Consider the following 20578-nt stretch of genomic DNA (forward strand, 5'->3'; position numbering starts at 1 on the left):
TTGCAGTTTGCCTTCTCACTCCCTGAGGCTAGGGCCCTAGGCTTGGTACCTCCCCCTAAATAAATGTTTGAGACTGAGGAGTTAGTGTATCAAGGAAATTGACTTTCCAGTGAAAAGGCAGGGATATCTCCTTACAAATAAATTTGCATTTCCTTTCTTCTCCCTGTCGCCTATCCCGCCCCATCAACTGTTTAGAAATATGTTTAATTTATTTTAAGAAACTATTACAGTTATATGCCACTAACAATGACTTCTCTTTTTAGACTTGAGAAATGCTTGTGTCCCACATTTTAAAGAAAATTAGTGTCAATTCTCAATTATTCTGGGAATAACGATTTAGTGCAGTGATTCTCTGCTTTCTCAGGCCCAAAGCCTCCCTTTATGTAACACATATTTTGAGATACCCCTTTACTATTCTAAAATGAAACTTGCAGGTAATACAATCTATCCACATAATCACACAAAAAATATAAATTGCTATATAAAATAGAAATTTAAAAAAATGTAACTGAAAATAATGTTTCAATATGTAAATGACAAAACTGAAGATAAATTCTACAAATTTCCAGAACATTTCATAGGGAGTGGAACTAATCTGAATGAGAATCACCTAGCACCCCACCTTCTCCAGTGTTAGGCGGTGCAGCAAGTGAGTTTAGAAGTGAGCTCTTTGTGAGTTAGGGCAAGTTACTTCTCTTTTCTGAGCCTTAGCTTCCTCATGTTTAATGAGGACATGGTTTCACAGGGTTGTGATTTGTATAAATAGAGTATTATCACTAAAGCACCTAGTACAATGTCTAGTTCATACTAGGGTTTCAATGAATGCTAATTCTCAACATTTTCTCTATGAGAGAAGTCAAAGTTACTGTGAGTCTAAGGCTTATTCGTCCTCTTTGCAAGGTTTACCCAATTAGGCATAGTGTCTTTCTACCAGGGGAAATGAGAAGTGGGAGTAATTCAGAGACTGAGCTGTTAAAGAAATGACTGATCTTTATTGCTTTCTTCCTCCTCCCCCTTCCCAAGCAGATAAAATAAATAGGTCAAATTTCCATTTCTTCTCCTAGGCTGAGTCTTTTCATGCCAGTGGCCTTGTAGTTATTCTGACTACCTGTCACTGGAAAAAAGGGCACTTTGCAAGCTGTTGTTAGGTGGGTTGAGAATGAGATTGTGATTTGGAAAAGCGAGACCTTGTGCCTAGCAATGTTTATCCGGGACAATGGTTTATGAGGGTTGGGGAGTTGATGGGCAGAAAGGTGATGCATTTGTAGAGGTAGGTGGAGCTTAGGGGGAAGGACAGAGTGGTAAATTGTCCTTTATTCTGTGCTAATTGTGAAGTGGAAACCAAGGAGATTTTTCTTTTTTCTTTTCCCCACCCCCTCCTTTCCTGATTTTTCTTTTTAATCTCTGAAAAGAATTTTCCAGTTTTTCTTTACTGGTAACCTCCAAATAAAATCCTCTAACATTTTTTTTGGAGGAGATAAATGCAGCTTTCTTGAGGAAGCAACTCAACCTATATACTAAGTTTGTAGTTTGGGAAAAGATTTTTTATTTTTATTGCATTGGGAGGAAATTTTAAAGGTACATTTTTTTTTCCTGTTCACGTAGAGATTCTCATGAACAATGATGGGTTAGCCGTCATATTTTCATGTTTTAGAAAGCACAGCAGAATGAAGTACTTATTCTGCATAGCAAAATAAGCCCCTTTAAAAATTATCTACAGCTGCAAAATGTCATCTCTTATTTTATACCCTCATAAAGAACCTCAATTGGATGAAAAGGCCGTGTGGAGGTGCAGGCCTCCCTGGTTACTGCCTTTTCCAGGTTTCCCTTCCCTGCTTGATTCTCCTTTTTGATAAGAGATCAGGTAACCATGACAACACTGCATGGTGGAAGTCCTTTCATTTTTGTGCTTTACATAATCCTGAAAATAAGTCTGCTATCTGTTTGACACTTGCTTCCCTTCCTTACAAACTTTCTTTCTTTAATCTTAGCACAGTATATCCTGAAAGAAACTTGTCACTTCAGAGGATTTGCTGCCACAATGTCACTTCCTATTAGTAGTGAGTTGACTTTGCATTCTCTGAGGCTCAGATTCTCACCATGAATTCTCCCCATACACACTTCAAACTAAATAATAGCTCTATTTTCCAGTTATTGAAGACTAGCAAGACTGTGATGGTTCACTGGAGTCTCTTCCAATTTGAGATTTCTACACTCCAAGTCTATATCACCCGGAATGGCAGCCATTGTTATTATGTGGGCCTTGAGGTTTGGCCTCAAAAGGGCTGGTTTCATAGTGATCATGCTGGCAGGAAACTTGCTACGGTGTGTGGTAGATATAATGCACTGATTTTGCAATTAGCCAAATTTTGTTGTTGTAATAAGATAGCTTGACTTACTACTTCTTGAAAAAAATCAAGACTGTAATATAATATATGAATATTGACAATCTGCTTTAGAAATGAAAATATGTATTGTACCCACCTGGAAATGTTAGCATTTTGAACCATACCAAATGATTAGTTTTTTTGTTGTTGTTCTTTCAGTGAAAGATTTGATTCCCTGCTGTAAATTCTAGAGACTTCCACAGTGACATGTTCTGTGGGCTTCCCTTACAACAAAGGAAACAACTCATTTTCCAACATTAATGGCTATATGAAGATTCAGACAAGTTGAACACAGCATAGTTCTTGATTGGATAGGAAGAAAGCTATCAACAGTGTTAGAATCAGATCATTGTTTTGAAGGCAGACCTAGTTCTTATCTTACCCACTGGCTTGGAGTATGTTTGGGGAAACTGTTATTGATTCGATTTATTTCCATAATGGTTGCATTCTGCTTCCTCTCAGGAATGCTGATGTATAAGACACATGGAGCTTTCTCCTGTGTGTCTGCCAATTAAGGACTATTGAGTTTAATGAGTCTATTCAACAGCACCCAACTCTCTAGTTTTTATTCAGTCTCCTGGGAGTTGAGGATCAGCGAGAGAAGTACAGAAACAAGCCTATAAATTTGTTGAATAACCTTTTGTGTGTGTGTGTGTGTGTGTGTGTGTGTGTGTATATATATATATATATATTTTGAGGCAGAGTCTCAGACTGTTGCCTGGGCTAGTGTGCAGTGGCGCGATCTCGGCTCGCTGCAACCTCTGCCTTCCAGATTCAAGTGATTCTCCTGCCTCAGCTTGCTGAGTAGGTGAGATTACAGGTGCCCACCACCACACCCAGCTAATTTTGTGTATTCTTTTTTTTTTTTTTTGAGATGGAGTCTCGCTCTGTCACCCAGGCTGGAGTGCTGTGGCCGGATCTCAGCTCACTGCAAGCTCCGCCTCCCAGGTTCACGCCATTCTCCCTCCTCAGCCTCCCGGGTAGCTGGGACTACAGGCGCCCGCCACCACGCCCGGCTAGTTTTTTGTAGTTTTTAGTAGAGACGGGGTTTCACCGTGTTAGCCAGGATGGTCTCAATCTCCTGACCTCATGATCCGCCCGTCTTGGCCTCCCAAAGTGCTGGGATTACAGGCTTGAGCCACCACGCCCGGCCAATTTTGTGTATTCTTAACAGAGACAGGGTTTCACTATGTTGGCCAGGCTGGTCTTGAACTCCTGACCTCGTGATCCTCCCGCCTTAGCCTCTCAAACTGCTGAGATTGCAGGTGTGAGTCACCCCACCTGCACCCAGCCCCTTTTGTTTGTGTCTATGTGTGTGTGTGTATATATATTATGTGTGTGTATATATATGTGTGTGTGTGTATACATATATATATTTTTTTGAGACTTCATCTCGCTCTCGTCCACCAGGCTAGAGTGCAGTGGTTCAATCGCGCGATCTCAGCTCGCTGCAATCTCCGCTTCCCGGGTTCAAGCCATTCTCCTGCCTCAGCCTCCCCAGTAGCTGGGATTACAGGCACCTGCCACCACGCCTGGTTAATTCTTGTATTTTTAGTAGACTTGGGGTTTCACCATGTTGGCCAGGCTGTTCTTGAACCCCTGACCTTGTGATTCACCCACCTTGGCCTCCCAAAGTGCTGGGATTACAGGCGTGAGCCACCATGCCCGACCCCCTTTTGTATATTTTTAAGGACATATTTGTCCTCTCTAGAGTACATGATAGTCCACATGTAATCACATGAAGTGTCACCATATCACATGTCATTTAAAATTACTGGACATTCAAATAACCATTATTCAAAATGACTAGGGTAAGCTCAGGACTTTGGTGTATACTGCAGAGGTTGTGCACAGCCAAAGGGTGTCCAGCAAAGAGTGGGAGCAAATCTGTCCTGTTCTGCATCAGCTCAAAGGACAGTGCCTTTTGCTATAATAATTCCCACAAAGACCCTGGTCAATGGTGGTCTTCGATAAAGTGCTTTCCATATATCACCATCCATACTCGACCACCTGAATGAACAATGTCTTTGCATCAGGATGCTGTAAGGATAGACAATATGCGGGCAAATAAGAAGATACGGGGCAGAGGTAAAGAGAAAAGCAGACATCTAATTATCTGATGTCAGACTGGCTTTGAACTCCAGATTTGGTGTGACCTAGAGGGCAAGGTTTTACCTCTCTGTGATTTTGTGTTCTCATGTTGAAGTGGGATAATCCTACCTCATAGAAGTGTTGTGAAGAATCATTAAGATAATGAACATAAAGCCCTTGGCAAAGTGCCCAGCAAATAGGAAGGGCTCAAAAAATGTTAGCTATAATTCTTATGTTTGTCATTCCCCTCTCCCAACCCTTGGCCCTAATCCTTAGTGTTTACCTGCCACATTGTAGGAGCTGTTGAGTTCCATGGCACCGCAGGAGAAGAGGGTTTAGAGGCAGGGAAACTAGAGAGTGGGTAATGAATAAGCCACATTGGGATGGGACTCAAAGCATTAAGGGCTACACGAAGATTTAATTTTACCAAAAAGATTCTTTCTAACCCAAACCAGATTGACTTAGGTTTTTGTTTTATTTGTTTTGCATATCACATCTTGTGTTTTTAAAGACAGATTTTTCTGAAGGTGGTTTAGAGCTTGCTTACAATAATGACTACTTGTGAATTCAAAAACTAGAGGGCAGGTTGTATTTACTTCTCTGTCAACAATTACCAAGATTGTTGTTCACATCAAAGGAGGAGCAAGACTTTTGACTTCTGTCCAGTGTGATCATCTGATTCCTGTATCCATTATGGGCACAGAACTTAAATATTTAGGAAAGAGGCAGGACCTAGGCCTTCCTCTGTTCATACTTAAATAAAGCATATTATTTTTCCCTCTTTTACAAACTTTTAACTGGAAACCAGCTGGCTTTACAAATAGACATTTAGCTGCAATGGTTTTGCATGAATACTCTCTATGCTGTATTTATAATCTATTTAAGCTCTCTAGTGATCGGAGAAAATTCTAGGCTCAGAAAATATGTTTACTTGCTTAAAACAAAATGCCACAATGCCATTTTTCAAAGCCTCTGAGAGCCATTTGCAGCAAATGTGTCTAATTTGGTCATTCTTTGAACTTGCTGAACTGAATTTTTTTTTTTTTTTGAGACAGAGTCTTACTCTGTCACCCAGACTGGAGTACAGTGATGTGATAGCTCACTGCAACCTTTGCCTCACAGGTTCAGGTGACTCTCCTGCCTCAGCCTCCCGAGCAACTGGAATTACAGGCGCCCACCACCATGCCCGGCTAATTTTTGTATATTTAGTAGAGGTGGGGTTTCACCATTTTGGCCAGGTTGGTCTTGAACTCCTGACCTCATGTGATCCGCCCGCCTTGGTCTCCTAAAGTGCTGGGATTACAGTTGTGAGCCACTGTGCCCGGCCTTGAAATATTATTCTTATAGGAATCTCTAGTTTTAAATCAACTTGTTGTTTTGGACTATAAGAATGGTAGGCCGGGCGCGGTGGCTCAAGCCTGTAATCCCAGCACTTTGGGAGGCCGAGACGGGCGGATCACGAGGTCAGGAGATCGAGACCATCCCGGCTAACACGGTGAAACCCCGTCTCTACTAAAAATACAAAAACTAGCCGGGTGAGGTGACCGGCGCCTGTAGTCCCAGCTACTCGGGAGGCTGAGGCAGGAGAATGGCGTAAACCCGGGAGGCGGAGCTTGCAGTGAGCTGAGATCTGGCCACTGCACTCCAGTCCGGGCGACAGAGCGAGACTCTGCCTCAAAAAAAAAAAAAAAAAAAAAAAAGAATGGTAGAAGGACCACTGGCCTGGGAGTAGGACCTGGGCTATAGAGCCAGGTCTGCTTCTAACTGTGATCTTGGGTATGTTATGCAATCTCTTCCAGCCTCAGTTTTGTCATATGTCAAGTGAGGAGGTTGAACACTTATCTTTTTTTTTTTTTTGAGACGGGTCTCTCTCTCTGTTGCCCAGGCTGGAGTGCAGTGGTGTGATCACAGCTCATGTGCAGTGGCACAGTCTTGGCTCACTGCAACCTACGCCTCCTGGGCTCCAGCAATTCTCCCGTCTCAGCCTCCCGAGTAGCTGGGACTACAGGCACCTGCCACCACGCCCGGCTAATTTTCGTATTTTTAGTAGAGACAGGGTTTCACCATATTGGTCAAGGTGGTCTTGAATTCCTGACTTCAGGTGAAAACCTGCCTCAGCCTCCCAAAGTGTGGGATTACAGGCGTGAGCCACGGTGCCCAGCAGAACACTTATCTTTAAAAGGGCTGCTTCAGAATTTGTGAAGACTGGTGCAAAGTAAGTGTGTGGGACCCCTTGTTCAAAATGCAGGAAAAAAGTGCTATTACAGGTACCGTAACACCTTTTCCTTTCTTCCATAGTCTCTCAACTTGTCCTAGTGTTTTTAAAAAATGTGCTATTTAATGCCATTCTAAGTTAAGAAAAAATAAAATTTTAAATTAGCATGAGTTTTAGCATTCATCTTTACACTGTGTGATGACAGCCTTAATGCTAATGTAAGAGCATTTAATTCCCACAGAATTACTGACATACGATTTGTATTTCGTAGCTCTCACATATGTATTTCATTTTTTTTTCTTTTCTTTTTTTTTTTTTTGAGATGGAGTCTTGCTCAGTCACCCAGGCTGGAGTGCAGTGGCCGGATCTCAGCTCACTGAAAGCTCTGCCTCCCGGGTTTACGCCATTCTCCTGCCTCAGCCTCCCGAGTAGCTGGGACTACAGGCGCCCGCCACCTCGCCCAGCTAATTTTTTTTGTATTTTTAGTAGAGACGGGGTTTCACCGTGTTAGCCAGTATGGTCTCAATCTCCCTACCCCGTGATCCACCCGCCTTGGCCTCCCAAAGTGCTGGGATTACAGGCGTGAGCCACTGTGCCCGGCGTATTTCATTCTTAGAACAGTGGAAATGCTGCACAAAATGAACTCAACTGTTTTCATTCACTTTTTGATATGGGCACATTCTACCATGCTCTCCACCTTCAGTATATTGATAAGTAAGGAAAGGCTGGTAGGAAAAGGAAGGATGGGTTGCTCTATCTTTCCTTTCCTCTGATGTCATCATTTTCAGGGTGAATGGTTAGCTCATGCAGGGAATTAACAAGAGTCAGGAAGGAAATGTTATGGTTTCTGGGTCATTCGCCTTTCTTAGAAAGCTTTCTGTCTGCATTGGAAGCATGTTCCGCTTCAAACAGAAAGTGTGGCCTCGTGGGGGCTGTCATTCCCCTCTTTGCTCATACTTAGTCATGGAAGTAATATGCTTGTTTTGACTGGCTTTAAATGTCATGGAATTCCCACACATTTTGGGTCACTAGAATTCTGTGTTCATGGGACATGTTGAGTGCTGTATGTCATAGTCATAAGCTAAAGGGGTGGCAAGGTGTGGACACATGTTGCACGTATCTCCTCTGCACATCCATGGGCCTCATTGTCCCGTTGGTCTTCATTTATAAAGCACAAATTCAAAAATGAAATCACTAAGAATATCAAAACGGATGGAAACCACATGTCATGAATCCTAGGGCAGAGTCTTTCTGAGCTTAGGGCTCTGTGTGATGGTATAGGTCTCCTAAGCCCATGAAGCCCTGGTCTTTGAGTCTTTAGATCCCATACACTTAACTAATCTTATCACGACTTTATTCATTCTTGGACATGTTTTATCTTTATAGAGTGACTTTATAGAATGACTCCAACTTAAGGAGTTGCTGATCTGATCGTGGTATTTAAAAAATCAGCTTTATTGGAGTATAATTCACATACAATTCACTCACTGTAAGTGGATAGTTGGATTTTTATTAAATTTCACCACATTCCAGTTTTAGACACTTTCACAGAACTCAATAACTTACTTCATGCCCACTTGCAGTTACTTCCCACTCGATCCCAGCCCAGGCAACACGCAGACCATGACACATTCTGCAGCAACCCCTATGGACAAAATGCATGAGCTATAATATTTCTGGTTCTATTAGGCAACTGGCCATTTCAGATACAGGACAAAATTCCAAGAATATTGGCTCCTTCTAGTTAAAATTCCCAAGGCATGGGAACTAGTTGGGAAAGGAGTTGGGCCACCACTGCCTCATAAAAGTGTCTGTGTGGATTTTAAAACATTGCCTCCTCCAGAAAAAAGCAGCCCCATAGCTTGGTAAGGAAGCTATGGGCTACATTTCAGCCGTCATATTTCCCCACCCTCTCTATCCCCAGCCTGGGGCTCCATTGCACATACCACCTATAGAAATGTACCCAGTGATCTGGGAGAAGTATTAGTAATGAGAGCTGGGGAGGAGAGCCTAGATCCATCCCACATATGAACCTGAGCAACTTATTAATCTCTCTATCTCTGTTTCCCCATCTATACAATGAGGAGATCTGTAGAATTTACCTTGCAGAGTTGTCATGGGGACAAAGTGTGGAATAAAGAAAATGACATTTAGTCTCCAGTGCATAGTGCTCACAAATGTTGGTAATTGTTATTGACTGAAAAGTGCCCCAAGTACTATCTTGTACTACTTTAGTACTTTTAGTACTATCAAGTACTACAGTGCTTCCAACACTGTAGCTCAACAGCAGCAACATTCCATGGGTGTTTGGCTCCCTCTTTAACTCTTAAATTAGCAAATGTTTTCAACTGAGTCCATTGACAGACTACACCCCTATCTGTATTTCCAATTTTAGAACAAAAATCAGCAGGTACATAGAATTTTATTTAAAAATTTCACCGTATGGGCAACGTTCCTGAAAGCAGCTCTTCTGTGAGTCAGTCCTCTCTCCCTCCCTTCTTTCCTTTTTTACTTTTATTTTACCAGAAAGTTTTGAAAGTGCAGGTAAGTTTCTGGCAGTAGCTAGTTTTTTCACTCTGGCCATGTCATCTGACTTATCTAGGTATCGGTTTCCTCATTTGGTAAGTGGATGGGAAAGATCATAGAGATTCTGAGGATTTTTTCTGGTTCCAAAATGCAGTGGTTACCTCAGTGGTTACCTCACGGGGAGGAGGAAACACCTTCATACAAAGAAAAGTCACTGTCTATTTAGATACAATTTATTCTCATTACATGTTTCTCTTCCCTTTTTGAGTATTTGTAATTGTTAGTGGAAAGAGTCAAACTCTGTAAAATATTTGAAGAGATACATTCTGAGCCAAATGTGAGTGACCATAGCCCATGACATAGCCCTCAGGAGGTCCTGAGGACATGTGTCCAAGGTGGTTGGGGTGCGGCTTGATTTTCTGTATTTTAGGGAGGCATAAGACATCAATCAAATACATTTGAGAAATATATTGGCTTGGTCCAGTAAGGCAGGACAATTTTAAGTGGGGTGGGGTTGGGGAGCTTCCTATATTTTGGTTTACAATTGGTTGAGTTTATCTAAAGAACTGGGATTAATAGCAAGGAAATGTTCAGGTTAAGATAAAAGGTTGTGGAGATTAAGGTTCTTTTGAAGTCTCTTTGTGGCTGCCCTTAGAGACAATAGATGACAAGTGTTTCCTGTTCAGATCTATAAAAGGTGCTAGACTCTCAGTTAATTTCTTCAGGATTGAGAGGACCTGGAAGAAAAAGATCTAGCTATGTTAATAGAGATTCTTTACAGACGCAAATTTTCTCCCATAAAGGATGGCTTTGCAGGGACATTTCAATATGTGTCAAAGAAACATATTTTGGGGTAAAATATTTTGATTTTCTTCTCTGTCATGTAATGTTTTGCCAGAGTCAGATTGGAAAGTAAGTCACGATATATAGAGTTAAATAAAACACATCTTATGAGATTTTATGGTTTGTAGGGTATGACTTCCCAGACCCCTTAGACAGGAATTTGGGCAAGATAAAAAATCAGAGCTTAGTCCTCATAATAAATGTGTAGGTATTTGTAACTCTGACTAAATCCCAACTTTGGTGATTTTGATTTATTATTATTATTGAGACAGAGTCTTGTTCTGTTGCCTAGGCTGGAGTGCAGTGCTTGATCTCAGCTCACTGCAACCTCCACTTCTCGGGTTCAAGCAATTTTCCTGCCTCAGCCTCCCGAGTAGCTGGGATCACAGGCACTTGCCACCATGTCCTGCTAATTTTTGTATTTTTAGTAGAGACAGGGTTTCACCATGTTGGTTGGTCTCGAACTCCTGACCTCAAGTGATCCGCTGGCCTCAGCCTCCCCAAGTGCTGGGATTACAGGCGTGAGCCACCACCCCTGGCCTTGATGATTTTATAGAAGGGAACATCAGAATTTGGGTCCCCCGTCTCGCAGTCTTTGAAAATTGATGGGAAACCACCTTCTGGGTCTATTTGGCATCTAGGTGTTATCATTGAATAGGACAGGTTTGCTGTGGAGGAAAGAAAAAGGGTGAGGAAGAGAAAGGGCAATGTCTGCACTGGGCAGGTGATGCTCCCACATGCATACAGGCAGGTGGAAGTGCTGGAACCATTTGTTATCCTTGACATCTGAGTTACAAAAGGATTGATTGAATTTACAGCCTTTCCTGGTTAAAAAAATAATTAATGAAAGCTTTGCCCTTTTTATGAATGATGCCTCTGCCTTTCTTTTTATAATGAGAAGTGGCTAAAAAAGAAAGATCACTTGTTTCTAGAGGTGTAAAGCGGATATTTAAAAGAATTTGGGTTTAATTCTTCCTTTTTAACACTTTTAAATATGGAATACACAAAAGTAGAATAACTTAAGAAGTCCCCCTGTATCTCTCACTCATATTTAACAATTATCACTCTGCCCAATCTCGTTTCATTTGTAGTATCCCCACTACTTACCACCACACTGCAGATGATTTTCAGTAAATTACAGACATTGTATCATTTCCTCTGTAATGTCTTAGAATATATCTTTTTTTTTTTTTTTTTTTTTGTTGAGACGGAGTTTCGCTCTGTCGCCCAGGCTGGAGTGCAGTGGCCGGATCTCAGCTCACTGCAAGCTCCGCCTCCCGGGTTTACGCCATTCTCCTGCCTCAGCCTCCCGAGTAGCTGGGACTACAGGCGCCCGCCACCTCGCCCGGCTAGTTTTCTGTATTTTTTTAGTAGAGACGGGTTTCACCGTGTTAGCCAGGGTGGTCTTGATCTCCTGACCTCGTGATCCGCCCGTCTCGGCCTCCCAAAGTGCTGGGATTACAGGCTTGAGCCACCGCGCCCGGCCGTCTTAGAATATATCTTTAAAATTGTATTAGTACATTCTGACATTGCCATAAAGAAATACCTGAGACTGGGTAATTTACAAAGAAAAGAGGTTTAATTGGCTCATGTTTCCACAGGCTTACAGGAAGCATGGCTTCTGCTTCTGGGTAGGCCTCAGGAATTTAGAATCACGATGGGAGGTGAAAGGGAAGCAGGCACGTCTTACATGGCCAGAGCAGGAGGAAGCCAGCAAGGGGGGATGTGTCACACATTTTCAAACAACCAGATCTCCTGAGAACTCTGTCACGAGAACAGCGCTAGGGGATTATGCTAAACGCTGAGAAACCACCCCCATGATCAAAACCTCCCACTAGGCCCCACCTCCAACACTGGGGATAACAATTTGACATGAGATTTGGGCTGGGACACAGATCCAACCCATATCAGAAATGTAAATGCCTTTCAACAAAAACACAACTAGAATACAATTATCATGAGCAGCTGTATCACCTGGGAACTTATTCCTAAATGCAAATTATCTGGCCTTAGCACAACCAAGGGATTCAAAAAATCTAGGGGTGGGACTCCACATGCAGCCCCCAGGTGATTCTGATGTATAATAAAGTTTGGAAAGCACTGCTTTCATCTTTAGGTTCAACTCCTCCTTCCACACCTCTCTCTTTCTCTGTCATCCTGGAAATTTATTTGTTAAAGAAATTGATCGTATGTCCTGTACAGTTTACTATAGTCTGGATCTTGCTGATTGCCTGACCTCAAGTGATCTGCCCTCCTCAGCATCCCAAAGTGCTGGGATTACAGGTGTGAGTTACCATGCCTGGCCTCATTCCTATAATAATATGATAATTATTTATAAAAGAAAATAAATAGCATGTATGTTCACTCCATGTAGACCAATTAGATATTAAAAAGTCAATATGATGGACTACCGTCAATTGACAGTATTGGTTACTGTTCTGTTCTTTTGAAAATGTGGTTAAGAAACTTATGTATGTTTTGCTACATATTGGGTACCATGGACACTACTTGGGTGATGGATGCACTAAAATCTCTACTTCACCACTGTCAGGCCTCTGAGCCCAAGCTAAGCCATCATATCCCCTGTGACCTGCACTTACACATCCAGATGGCCTGAAGCAAGTGAAGAACCACAAAAGAAGTGAAAATGGCCAGTTCCTGCCTTAACTGATGACACTACCTTGTGAAATTCATTCTCCTGGCTCAGAAGCTCCCCCACTGAGCACCTTGTGACCCCCGCCCCTGCCCTCCAAAGAACAACCCCCCTTGACTGTAATTTTCCATTACCTACCCAAATCCTACAGAACAGCCCCACCCCTATCTCCCTTTGCTGACTTCTTTTTGGACTTAGCCCATCTGCACCCAGGTGAAATAAACAGCTTTGTTGCTCACACAAAGCCTGTTTGGTGGTCTCTTCACATGGACACGCATGAAAACCACAATACAGTTCATCCATGCAACCAAAAACTACTTGTACCCCTAAAGCTATTGAAATTTTAAAAAGGAGAAACTAATGTATGTTTTAAAACTTTTGAAACTTTATTTTTGTTACTAAAATTAGAAGTATTCCATTTTCAGACTTGACATCATGCTTACTAAATGGAATTACAGACTTTTTAATACGTTGTTGAAAAGCTGACAGGTCCGGTGGTGTTATGGTAAGCCAGAAATTCGAGGTACCTCACCCCTGATTTATAGCATTTTTGTGATGTAAGCAACTCCCCCATGGCCAACTTCCAGGCACAAACGTAATGCCATTTGAATGCAGACTTGGGAAGATTCAGGCATAATTTGCAATCAGCAGCTAGAAGGAGCCAGCACCAGCACAACACTGACACAACCTGTTTAGAATTTGGTCTTAATGGCCACAATAACTTCAGTAGCATAGGCAAAGCCCACTATTTTTCTCTGTCTCTGTGAATCTAAACTAAGGGGCATGTGATGGTTAATGTTATGTGTCAAGTTGACTGGGCCATGGGGCCAGATTTGATCAAACATTATTCTGGATGTGTCTGTGAAGGTGTTTTTTGGATGAGATTAGCAATCCTTATTTATTTATTTATTTATTTATTTGCCAGCCATTTCCAAGGCTGGAAAGAATTGTCCAGCCAGTCCCTTCTCTGCAGTGCTTCTCAAACAGGAAATATTACCATTTAAATCACTGGACTGTGAGTAAAGCAGATACCTGTCATAGTGGGAGTGGGCCTCAATCAGTCAGTTGAAGGCCTTAGACTGACTCTGATGAGGGAGAAAGGATTTTGCCTGTAGTCTGCCTTTGGCCTGGAACTGCAGCTCTTCCCTGGGTCTCCAGTCTGCCAGCCTATCCTGAAGATTTTGGACTTGCCAAGTCTCTGCAACTGAGAGCCAATTCCTTGAAGGAAATCTCTCGCCTTAAGACAGTAATTGACATTTGTCTCCTTGAGACAAAAACATTAACAGGTCTTTGTGCACCATATTAGTAAGGGTTTTCTAGAGAAACAGAACCAATGGATTTGTGTGTGTTTGTGTATACACACATGTATATACAAACACACATAGATTGTATATATACAATCTCTCCCTCTCTCTCTGGAGTGGTGTGTGTGTGTGTATGTGTGTATATACATATGTGTGTGTACATATGTATACACCCACACAAATCCTATTGGTTCCGTTTCTCTAGAAAACCCTGACTAATATGGTGCACAAAAACTTATTAATGAGAAGTCATGTCAATGAGAAAACATTCTGCTGGGAAAGTGATTATCTGCTGTGTGGAATTTTGTTTGTGTGGTACAGTTTCTGAGTGAGGATTGAGTCTGACCATTTACTATATTCATCCATTCTCACATTGCTATGAAGAAATACCTGAGACCGGGTAATTTATAAAGATAAGAGGTTTAATTGACTCACAGTTTCCATGGCTGGGGAGGCCTCAAGAAACTTACAATCATGGCAGAAGATACCTCTTCACAGGGCAGCAGGAGAGAGAATGAGTGCCAGCAGGGGAAATGCCACACGCTTATAAAACTATCCGATCTCCTGAGACTCACTCACTATCACAAGAACAGCATGGCAGAAACTGCCCCCACGATCCAATTATCTCTACCCAGTCTTGTCCTTGACATGTGGGGATTGTTACAATTCAAGGTGAGATTTGGATGGGGACACAGAGCCAAACCATAGGAAGGCCCAAGGCCTGTTTTATGTACAGATAGAAGAGGCGCGCCCTTACGTGATAATATTTAAGGAAGTTTTCATAACCCATAGTAAGAAATATGTTTTTATTGTGACCCAGCAGACACGCACACCAGTTTTATGAATAAATCCTTACCCTCACTCCATGCAATGCACTCTGTTGTTTATGTTATACTTATTTTCCATAAGATTACACTTCCATAAAACCTTGAAATTTTTCATGAAAAAAAAGTTAGTTATAATGCTAATTTTACATTCCTCTAATAGGTTGGGATCTGCAGTTGGACAAACCCTAATTTAGTGGCCCTTCTCCCCTAAGTACCTTTCTCCTGGCTTTGCTATAGCACTTGAAATTCTCACCTTACTCACATAAAGTGAGGCGTTGGTGGCTCCTGTTAAGTACAGAGCAGGACAACACTCAGGCCGTATCAGCAGCTAGCATTTTAATGGGATACATAATGCCGATTTTCTCTCCAGTCAGCACCAGGAAAACTGTGCAGATGAGTCCTAGATATGTGAGTGGGCCCCCTGGGCAGCGAGGGGTCCTCGTGAAGCTATATCTAGGTCACAGGTGGTCCTCCATTGACTAATTTATGTACTTAAGTACATCCCTGCTGGCACTGGAAAGGATTTAGGATAGCTTTCAAAGAAGTATGTAGTACAACAAGGTCAAACAGGTAAAAAATAAATAAATAAATAAAATAAGGCAAAGGGAAAATGGCAGAAGCACAGGATGGAGCCAGGAGCATGGTGAATACATAAATCACATTTCTTGAAATTTTATGTGCATATTAGAGATGAGTTGAGTTAAACATTTCAAGGAGATTGTATGAAGAGGAAGGGTAAAATTATTCACATAATAAAGAAGATAAAATACAAATCCACTGCTTAGACAAGTCCAAATGTTCCTGCTACTGAGACCAGAGTGGGATTACTCCAGTAGGTCTTCTAAGAGAGAAGGCTAGGTAATGCAAAACATAATGTCTTGGTGACAGCTTTGGACTAAATGAAGTGACAAGCTTCAAAGGCTGTTTCTGTAACACTCTTCATTTAATGAAGGTCACATCGAAGTGTGTGATTTGGTGGAAATCCTTCTGCAGGTACTCACAACGACGCATCCCAGGTGTGAATTCACTAGTGATTGGGTTTCATCTAGGGATAAGTTATAAATTATCTCTGTGTTCTCAAGTGCCAGTCTGGTAGTCAGAGATAAAATTTTCATGGGTTTATGGTAAAATGAAAAAAAAAAAAAATCAGTGAGTAGTGAATTTTTCATAATATTAAATTTCCTTAAAACTTTAATTTAAAAGACTCTCTTTTTGTTACCCCCTTATTGGTAAAATAAGTTAGCAGCCTATATCAGTAACCATCATTACAAAAAAAAACTTCTTAAAAACTGGTCTGGGCCGGGCGCGGTGGCTCAAGCCTGTAATCCCAGCACTTTGGGAGGCCGAGGCGGGCGGATCACAAGGTCAGGAGATCGAGACCATCCTGGCGAACACGGTGAAACCCCGTCTCTACTAAAAAAATACAAAAAACTAGCCGGGCGAGGTGGCGGGCGCCTGTAGTCCCAGCTACTCGGGAGGCTGAGGCAGGAGAATGGCGTGAACCCGGGAGGCGGAGCTTGCAGTGAGCTGAGATCTGGCCACTGCACTCCAGCTTGGGGGACAGAGCGAGACTCCATCTCAAAAAAAAAAAAAAAAAAAAAACTGGTCTGTGAAATATAAAAATTTGGGAAATCACTGACCTGGAGAATGGAAACACACACAAAATCTTCCATGAATATTATTTTTCTCAGCAGGACTTTTGGTATCTTTAGAACTTGCAGCAATGTGCTAGAGATTACAGTCTTTGATAAATATCTGAAGTGCAGCTCTTTTGTGTTACAAATTTAATACAAAACTATCTATTTTTAAAAATCAGTGAGTCTTGGGTAGAATTGATATATTGTTATAAAAATTTAGCAACAAGACAAGGACAATATGGACATAGAAGTCACCCCACTGTCCCTCTGAGTTGAGCCTAGGGAAGACAGGACCGTCCTCAGGAACGGTTTTTTAAGTCCGCTAACTCACAGATAAATGGATGAGAGATTCCACTATTTTGTATGTCCACTAACTCACAGACAACTTGATGAGAGATTCTCAAGTTTTACACTATTAAGCACTGCTACAATAATTCTTACCTGGAAGCATTTTAAACAGTTATAATTAAGTGTTCATCTTGAACATTAAACAACAACAACAATCAAAAACTCCAAACAAAAACAATACAGTAGTAATGCCTACAGAATGCTTAACATTGAGTAATTGAACTGTCTTGGATTTTTTTTTTTTTTTTTTTTAGACGGAGTCTCGCTCTGTCGCCCGGGCTGGAGTGCAGCGGCCGGATCTCGGCTCACTGCAAGCTCCGCCTCCCGGGTTCAGGCCATTCTCCTGCCTCAGCCTCCCGAATAGCTGGGACTACAGGCGCCCGCCATCTCGCCCGGCTAGTTTTTTGTATTTTTTAGTAGAGACGGGGTTTCACCGTGTTCGCCAGGATGGTCTCGATCTCCTGACCTCGGGATCCGCCCGTCTCGGCCTCCCAAAGTGCTGGGATTACAGGCTTGAGCCACCCTGCCCGGCCTTGGATTTCTTGAAAGATTAACAACTACATCTTGGGAATAGATGACATCATCTGATGGACAGGATTAGAAGCCATGTATCAATAGTTAACATTTATTGAGCACTGTTCTAGGCATTTTACATGTAAACACATTTGTTCCTCACAACAACCTTATGAGGTAAGAACTATTATTATTATTAACCCATTTTACAAATGAAAAACTGAGGCCAGGAATTGTTAAATAAATGTCACCCAACTGCTAAGAATTGGAACCAAACTTCATGTCATGGCAGAGCCACCCCAGAGACCATACTCATGACAAGAAGCTCCACTGACTCCTTGGACCTGGGTATAAACCTGGACAAAGTTGGAAGGTGGCTGCCAGAAATGCTGCCCTTAGTGGTAGAATAGTTAATTTTTGACCACTCTTTCCTAAGCAGATCACAAAGACCACTTTCTTGGAACGCCACTTTCAGCCTGTAAGAATCAAATCATACTATCTTCAGATAAGAAAGTGGTTATTGCCGGGCGCGGTGGCTCAAGCCTGTAATCCCAGCACTTTGGGAGGCCGAGACGGGCGGATCACGAGGTCAGGAGATCGAGACCATCCTGGCTAACACAGTGAAACCCCGTCTCTACTAAAAATACAAAAAACTAGCCGGGCGAGGTGGTGGACGCCTGTAGTCCCAGCTACTCTGGAGGCTGAGGCAGGAGAATGGCGTAAACCCGGGAGGCGGAGCTTGCAGTGAGCTGAGATCCGGCCACTGTACTCCAGCCTGGGTGACAGAGCGAGACTCCGTCTCAAAAAAAAAAAAAAAAAAAGAAAGAAAGTGGTTATTGTTCTGTTTTCCAGAGTCCTTGGCCTCTAACTCATCTAGAAGTGGCATCAAGTCGTTTCAATATGAGTAAAAACAAGGGGAATGGGATGTGGAGTGTGACTCTGGTGCTCGGAACACACTGTCATTCTATAAACAACATTTTATTGGGTTGGTGGAGGTCAGTCCTGGATCCCTGGCTCATAGAAGACAGTGTGCAGTGTTATCTATGTTGTCTTGGTCCATATCAGACTCTATTCCATTGAGTCAGAGACCTAGAAAGAGAAAACAAGCTGCAAACTGTCTTTTATTATGACTACCAGATTTCTTCCAGGTCAATAGGAGGGTAAGAATGGTCAACCGTGTTAGCTGTGCCAAAAGCCAGCCTTCTGGGCTGGGGGTAGGAGCACCAGTTGGCTCATCATTAATCTCCTCTCCAGAGTTTAGGCCTCTTGGTTGGGCTTTCAGCTTAGAAGCCCTTCAATCTCTCTCACTCAACAGCCCCCTGTAATTTGTTCACTTTCATGGTGAAATTGTCACCATGGTGACACCCCATGGCCTTTTGGGTCTCTGGTTTGCAGTAATATGGGTTTTCTCCAGCAGCGAATCAATAGAAGTTCAAAGTATTTACAAGTTAGGAAATAACAGGTGTCCAGAGCTGATAAGGGTCCAGTTTTGGAGACTGTTCTCACTGATTTCCCTGAGCCCAAATATTGCGCTTCTATCCCCAACCTTCAGGGCAGAGTTTAATCTCTTGGTTTTAGGCTGCTCAGGAAAAACTCTGTTCGTTTCTGCTTTCAGATACTTCTTTCTCAACTCAAACTCTTCTCTGATTGTCTGGCCTTTCTTCTTTCTAACCTGCAGACTGCAGTCTTTGTTCTTTTTGTACTGCAAATCTTTTGAAGTCTCTTAATTTCTCCTGGGGAATACCTGTCCTGTCATTGACATTTCTACATGCAATGGATTATCCACAAGAGGCCAGTGAAGGCATCTCACCACAGGGAGCAGACAGAGCTACAGGGGCATAGAGGGCAAAATTGTCAGTCATCATTTTTCCTACTCCAAAAATTGTTACTCTTTACTTGACAGAGGAACATTAAATATTCATGCGTAGACTCATTCAACAAATGGTTACTGGCAAAGCACTGTGCTAAAGCAAGTTACAGAGTTACTTGGGTCCTGCCTTTAAGTACTTTTTGAACTAGTAGGAAAGCTATGGCATGCAAGATACAATAGAAATGATTGTATTATAGGTACAAAAGTGACACAGCTATAAGAGATGTATAAAGTGCTGTGGGAGTTCAGATTGTTTTGCTACTAAGAAATCAGACATGAATCAAAATAATATAAGCAGAAATAAGAATTTTAGAGTAGGAGTGAATTTACAGGTCAACTAGTCCATCTGATTCACTTTACAGATGAAACAAACAGACCCAAATAAGTTTTAAAACATAAACAAGAAGTTATATAGTTCCACTGTGACAAAACTGGATCTAAAACACAGGTCTCTGGATTTCTAGCCTGAAGCTATTTTCTCTGTAAGAGTAATTTTCCCCAATAATCCAAGAACATGGGGACCACTTATTGAAAACACATTAGCAATGGCCACCAAAGCTGTTTTTTTTTTTTTTGAGACGGAGTCTCGCTCTGTCGCCCAGGCTGGAGTGCAGTGGCCTGATCCCAGCTCACTGCAAGCTCCGCCTCCCGGGTTTATGCCATTCTCCTGCCTCAGCCTCCTGAGTAGCTAGGACTACAGGCACCCGCCACCTCGCCCAGCTAGTTTTTTGTATTTTTTTTAGTAGAGATGGGGTTTCACCATGTTAGCTGTTTTTAAAAAACTAGATTCCTCATTTTAATTGAAGACATAGAGAAAACAGGAAAGGATTCTTTGGTTATATTTGGCATTGATTCATTTCTTATTGGAAGAACTACATCCAAAGGAGAGCTATGAAAATAAAGGACTAAGAAACGAGACCATAAAAAAGGTTATGGAAATCAGAGTTATTTTGTCTGGAAAAAAATGTTAATGGGAGAATTCCTTAGCTTCAAGGATCAGGAGGTCCCCAAGCAGCTGTTCTCCATCTCTCCAGACATTAGAAAGCTGGGGAAATGACTTGAATATGAAGAGGAAAAGATGAAGTCAGATGTAAGGAAAAGGTCTCTGATATGAAGGTCTGATCACAGAGATGATGGAAGCTGCAGAGTGCTTTAGGTTGCCTTTCTCACTCAGGCGTGGTCCTGAGGAACTAGTCACTCTCCCAGAAGTTCCATCTCTCCTCCAGGAAGTGAGGATGGAACCCAAGGCCCTTTGAGGATTTCTCCCAGGAATTCAGAAGATTATTCCAACCCCATACCCATGTTCCATTGATCTTATAAATTAGGGGAAAACAAAAGGATACAAATAAAATGTGACACAATAT

The sequence above is a fragment of the Trachypithecus francoisi genome, unplaced genomic scaffold, assembly GCF_009764315.1.
Source record: "Trachypithecus francoisi isolate TF-2019V2 unplaced genomic scaffold, Tfra_2.0 Lachesis_group18, whole genome shotgun sequence".
Lineage (NCBI taxonomy): Eukaryota > Metazoa > Chordata > Mammalia > Primates > Cercopithecidae > Trachypithecus > Trachypithecus francoisi.